The sequence below is a fragment of the Gossypium hirsutum genome, chromosome A13 (genome assembly GCF_007990345.1).
Source record: "Gossypium hirsutum isolate 1008001.06 chromosome A13, Gossypium_hirsutum_v2.1, whole genome shotgun sequence".
NCBI lineage: Eukaryota > Viridiplantae > Streptophyta > Magnoliopsida > Malvales > Malvaceae > Gossypium > Gossypium hirsutum.
Window position 1 is genome coordinate 97462686 of NC_053436.1, and position 6459 is coordinate 97469144.

Genomic DNA, 6459 nt, shown 5'->3' on the forward strand with positions numbered 1-6459 from the left:
TTAATTACTTCACATTGTTTTTTTATTTATTTATTTTAAATTCTTTTTATATATTATTTTTTGAACTATTTATTATTATAAATTCATATAATGTTTATTCTTAAACTTCCTTTTTATGTGAATTATTTATTTTCAAATTTTTATATGTTGTTTATCTTAAACTCTTTCTATATTTTTTTATATACATTATTTATGTTAAACTGTTTTTTATTTTATGTATATTATTTATTTAATTTTTTTACATATTATTTATTTTAGACTTTTTATTAATGATTTTAAATTGTTTTGTATTATTTACTTTAAATTGCTTTTATGGTATTTATTTTAAACCTTTTATGTACATATTGTTTTATTTAAAATTATCTTATTATTTGTTTTAAGCTGTTTTTTTATTATTACTTCATTTCTATGTTTATTAAGGTTGATGTTAAAAATGATGTACGTCATGTGAATATTGCCATTACATGTTATTGAAATTGTTTATTTAGCATCCTCATATTGTTGATACTCATTAACCTTGCATCTAATTCGTGTATTACTATTCCATGCTCTATAGTACGTTTTATTTTATTTTAAATCATATCATGTGTTAAGCTCCAACATGTTTATCAAATATGGATCATTTTATTTTGCTCCAAACAAAATAACGCACGTCGTTTAAATATCGTACCTGCTATTATTTAAAAAGGAAAATTTCAAAATAAGACAATGTTTCGCGTTTTGGAACATCGAGGTATTGTGTCCTAACTTACGAAGTTTCGGTTTTCTCGTTGATCTTAAATAGCCAAATATCCTTTCGAGTTTTAAAATGCATGGAATTTCAATAAAAAATCAAGGACAAACTTATTCTCGATGGTTCAAATGTCACATCCTAACTTACGGGGTGTGGCATATCGTTTTCACGAGACGAGTGGACCTTTGATGTTCCTTCGACTTAATCCGAGTATTTTTCTAAACGCATTAATAAAAAAGATCGTATTTCAATCCATTCTCGATTTTTAACTTTCAACATTAAGACACTAACTAATCAATTCGGTGCCAATTTTGGGCGTGACGAGGGTGCTAATCCTTCATCGCACGTAATCAACTCCCGAACCCGTTCTCTCAAGTTTCGTAGACCAAAAACACATTTTTAGTAAACTAAAATGTTTTATTAAAATAAAGGTGATCCGATCACACCTAATAAAGATCGGTGGCGACTCTCGTTTTAATCCTCACTTTCAAACAAAGTCGATACTCGCATTTTTAAAAAAATGGTTTCGACAGCTTGGCGACTCTGCTGGGGACCAAAAGAGAGTCAAGCCGTAAATTGATTAATTTATTTTTTCGTCGAGATTTGAAAATTTGGTTTAAAATATGATTCTTTCATTGCATATTCATCTATCATCTTTGTAATCTTAGTTGAAATATATGCTTTGTCGGTTCGAGTCTGTTAATATTTTTACATATTATATTACAATATCGTCCGATCTACCCTTTAAGTGGGAGTGAGAAACTATTCCTTCGTGAGGTCTTCACCTCCATATAGGATAGTGGATCGCTTTCGGGATACATTCGTACCTACGTCTTCGTGAGATTTCCATCTCCGTATAGTAGTAGGAAAATGTATTCCCCTGAACCGAACTCGATCCGTATGAGCCTATAATGGGTGAGGATCGAGGAATCTGCCAGTTCAAGTACCCTTACTCTAGAACCGAACCACATATAGAGAGACCTAAGAGCCTACCCTAGGTAGAGCCACGCCAAACCCTAGTGGTCACCCAGATAGGTGTCATATTTTATTGTTTATTTCTTCTACACTGATGTATTTTGTTTTGTTTTGTCTATGATTGCATTGCATTACATCATCATAGAAAGAAGGTGTTGATTCACATTCGATTGCTAAATAGAAGAGCTTGTCATGAAAAAATAGATTTCTTGATAAAGTGGAATATAATACGGCCATCTGAATATGGTCCGAGTAAACAACAAGAGAAGGCTGATAATTCATGAAGGAATACACGACTTTGCTTCATCGCCTAAGGATTCAAGCCAACAAAGATTATTCGAGAGCCTTCATGTCCTAAAAAAACTGACAAGCATCGCGGGGATAAGTGAGCAATGAGTCGCAACCTGGATCGAGCAAAAAGAAGCTAGTAGAAGCACTCACTGAAAAGTTTGCCAAATTTGATCTTAACCGCTGGATATGAAGAAAGGGATCAGTGTCTTCGCTTGGAATATGAGGGCAAGGCCGCATATGTAATCCGTTTTATGTAAAGGAATTTGTTTTCTAGAAAATTTGTTCTAATGGAATTGAATTCAGAATCAACGCCTTTCTTTCTTTTGCATTCGTTCCATGCATTTGCATTGCATTGTATTGCATCATTTGCATTAAACTTTCATTAAAAGACCCTAATTAGGTAAAATTATTTCAACTAACTTAGGAACCGACAAAAGTCTACTGAACTGAGCATCGTTACGGTACTTGCGCAAGAATAAAGCCATGGACCAAAGATTGGAGAGAATAGAGCAAATGCAAATACAGATGCAAGAGCAATTGACCAAGATTCAACAAGATATGCGGGAACACATGCTAGAATTCCAAAGAAATATGATGGGCCAGTTAACCCAGTTATTAGCTGGAGAACATAAGAAAAGGAGTGGCCTAGTGGTCAATAGTAGGAATGATAATAAAGACCTCATAAGCGTCCTGACCCAACCAGGCATGCATCCACAGGGGGTACCCGTTATTATTGGACTCCAATATCAGACGGATACCTCGACACTGTTGAACTTCTCGATGGGTTCAGGTTTTAACTCGAAGGATGATCGAGCCAAACTGGTTGTTCTAGCGGAAACAAAGGAAAAGGGAGAGTGGACTCTAAAAACCCTAAAGAAAAAGGAAAATGAAGCGAATAGTACGAGTAGGTATAACAAGGGCCATTCGGACTGATTACAGTAAGCCAGCCAAGGATGGTAACTGCCAGCCATCGGTCTCTCCAAGGCAAGAACCCAATCGAAGACTGAACTCTGAAAAACCCAGTTTGCGCCCATCCCAATCACGTATAGGGAGTTGTACCAAGTTTTGTTTGATGCACATGCTATATCCCCTTTTTACGTGGAACCAATACAGCCTCCATACCCTAAATGGTACGATGTAAGTGGCCAATGCAAATACCATGCGGGAATCACAGGGCATTCAATCGAGAACTGTACCGCTTTGAATAAGTTAATCGAAAGATTCATCAAAATGGGTATTATAAAATTCGATGATCCCTCTGGCGCAGAAAATTCGTTACCTAACCTTTCTATTAAATGGGTAAATATTGTGAGTTCCATGATGGATAGGGGCGTGAGATCCAAGAATGCATCGAGTTCAGGACTCTCGTGCAAAACCTGATATTGGGGAATCTGAATATAAATGACATATTCGAAGAAGGAACCGGGGAATAGACTTTTCCAAGCTTCTACCCTTACGCACTTAGGGTGTTTTGAACAATAGGACTGTGGAAAATATCCTTGTATTTTTAAAGCTAATTTAAAGTAATGTTCAGAACACGCCTATTGCTCTTAGCTTAGGAGCAATGAGAGGCCTTTTGTGAAATAGGCTTATGTCCAAAATTTTCATTTTAATAAAACTCATCTTTGCTATCATTTTGAGCAAATATTCTTTATTTTTTCCATTTCATTTAGATAATTATTCTTAGATTCTTTCGTTCTTTGTATTTTATCTCAAATATTCTTTTATTCTTCATTCATGATCATACCATACAAATAATCATCCTTAGAATTATTTTTTCTTTGGAATCTGCCTTCGTACCTACAACAAGTCCCCAGATATCAATGGCATGAGCAATGCTATCACTGACTCCGAGTCTCCTTTTAAGCAAGATATGTGTCTAAAGGGGTCTCAAGACCTTGAAGATGATAAAGATTGTAGTCTATCTCCTGATTTGTCAAGGATGGTAGAACAAGATGAAAAATAGATCCTACTATGCAAAGGGTCAGTGGCATTGCGAGCCTAAGAAAGAAGTGAAGATCAAAGCCTAGCTCACCACAAAGACAAAGCGAGACATCATTGAGTTATTTCCATTTCAAAGATGTTTTTGCATGATCGTATCAAGATATGCCTAAGCTACTAAGACATGAAGATGCTATGGGGTGTTCAAAAAGCACATGATAATGGTTTTTCGATGGCTAGGCTAATCATGAGGTTTGGGTACTGCTGGTCCACCATGGAAGGGGATTGCATCAGTTATGCCATAAACGCCGGATTGAGAAAGACAAGACTTTTGTACCTTCTCCATTTCTTCACAAATTTTTACATGTAGGGCCTAGATGTTATAGGGCTGATCTCATCAAAAGCTTCTGGCCAACGCTGATTCATCCTTGTAGTCGTCGATTACTTTACTAAGAGGGTGAAGGTAGCTTCATATGCCAATGTTACAAGGTCGACAGTTATCAAATTTAAAAAATAAAAATAAAAAAAGAGGAAAAGATATAAATTACCGACAAAGAATGCCAAAAAAAGATCATGTCTAACAATGCACAACCTCACAATGAAAAAATTTTACAGTCAGACGCCATATCACAGTGCAGCAAAGGCAGCAAAAAAATCGTGGAAGATAACCGAAACTTGTAAAGATTGGCATAAGAAGTCACCATTCACTCTCTATACTTATCAAAAGTCGGCCAAGACCTTCGTCGGGGCAATACATTTCTCATTAATTTATGAAATGGAAGCGGTTTTGCCCATTGAAGTCGAGATTCCTTTTCTCTGAGTCTTGTCAGAGCCGAAGTTAGATGAAGCCAAATAGATTCAATTCTGATGAGATCAATTGAATTTGATCGAAGAAATGAGGTTGAAAGCTATCCACCATGAGCAAATGTACCAAAAACAAATAACAAAAAGGTTTACCTCAAAAGGGAAACCTAGTATTGAAAAAGGTCTTTCCTATACAAAAAGGACTTCAAAGGAAAGTGTACACCAAACTGGAAAGGACCTTATATGGTAAAAAGGCCTCCTCTAGAAGAGCATCGATACTGACCAAGGTGATGGCAAGAACCTGTATAATCTTGTGAATTCGAATTCAATCAAAAAATACTTCACAAAAAAAAGAGAAAAAGGAGAGGCCGAGGCGAAAACCCGCAAAAGGGCACTTTGGACCAAAAGGGATTTGAGTTGAAAACCCAAAAAGGGCGGTTCGAATGTGGATCAAAGTGGGGCATACAGTATTCTTTCTATATCTAAATTAACAATAAAGAAATATGCTACGTCTTGGGGCATCAACAAAGTACTCCGGATCCCTTAAACACAGATGAGCTCAAAATGATCTTCAAGAAGTTGGTACAAAAAAGCTCAAGCTGCGATATCTGAGGCACCTAGTTTCCTATTTTACCCATTTTGAATTTTCTTTTTTTGATTACCTTATTCTTTTCAAGGTACGCTTCCGATAAATTCCCTTTTTAATTACATTTGCTATCATTGGTTAACTTATTTGTTTCAAGCTATGCTCTCAATTAATTTTCTTCTTGTCCATTGTTACAGTCTTTTTCAAGCATTTCGCATTGAAATAACGATTAGTGGACTAACAACACTTTCATAAAAGGAGTTTTGCATATTACTTTGAAAGCTTCTAAATAATACAAGAACTTGAAACAAGACTATTATTTATAACTCACCAAGCCTAATGGTTGGAAATATTGGAGAAAGATGATTATCTCTTTAGACTTTTTATTGGTTAAAAAAAAAAGACAAGACATTTCGTCGGTGATATAACATCGACAAATAACGAGCAATGTCAACCCAAGTGTAAAAGGGGACCATTCTCGGGAAAAGAAAAATGATATTCTGTATTCATACAAATATCAGACATATACATCTGGTCATTACACCCAGGGAATAGTGTAACAAATCAAATTGATTGAAGATGATACAAATCCTATACCTCTGAATTGCAGCAGGATAGATGGATGAAACCAAATGTTATTCCCCTAAAGATGTAATGGGAGGTACAAACCTTATGTCCCAGAAGGTATAGTGGAAGGGACTCTGAAATTACAGCGGGGAAAGCTTGCTGAGTAGAACATGATTGTTTCTCTGAGTTTTCTGTCAAGAATACCAGCCGAATAAGAGGGCAGCATAATACGTCAGCGATAAAGTCCTGATGAACTATGAATAATGACACCTTAAGCACCTAAAAAGAAATCATTCTCATGACAATTCTGCATTCATATCATTCATCTAGTTAGGAGCATTTGACTCATTTTGATCATGGCATCCTAATTATTTGTCATAAACGTAGGCCTATGAAACCAATTCTACAGATCATGTCCCTAGAGAATGGTGTAGCAATATTGTTGAGTTCACAGATCTTGTCGCCCTGAAGTTGCTGTGGAACAGATCAAAGACGGCAAATCTTGTCTCCTTAACCAGTAGTGGAGCAGATTTAAGTCACCATCCTATCTCTCTAAAGCAGT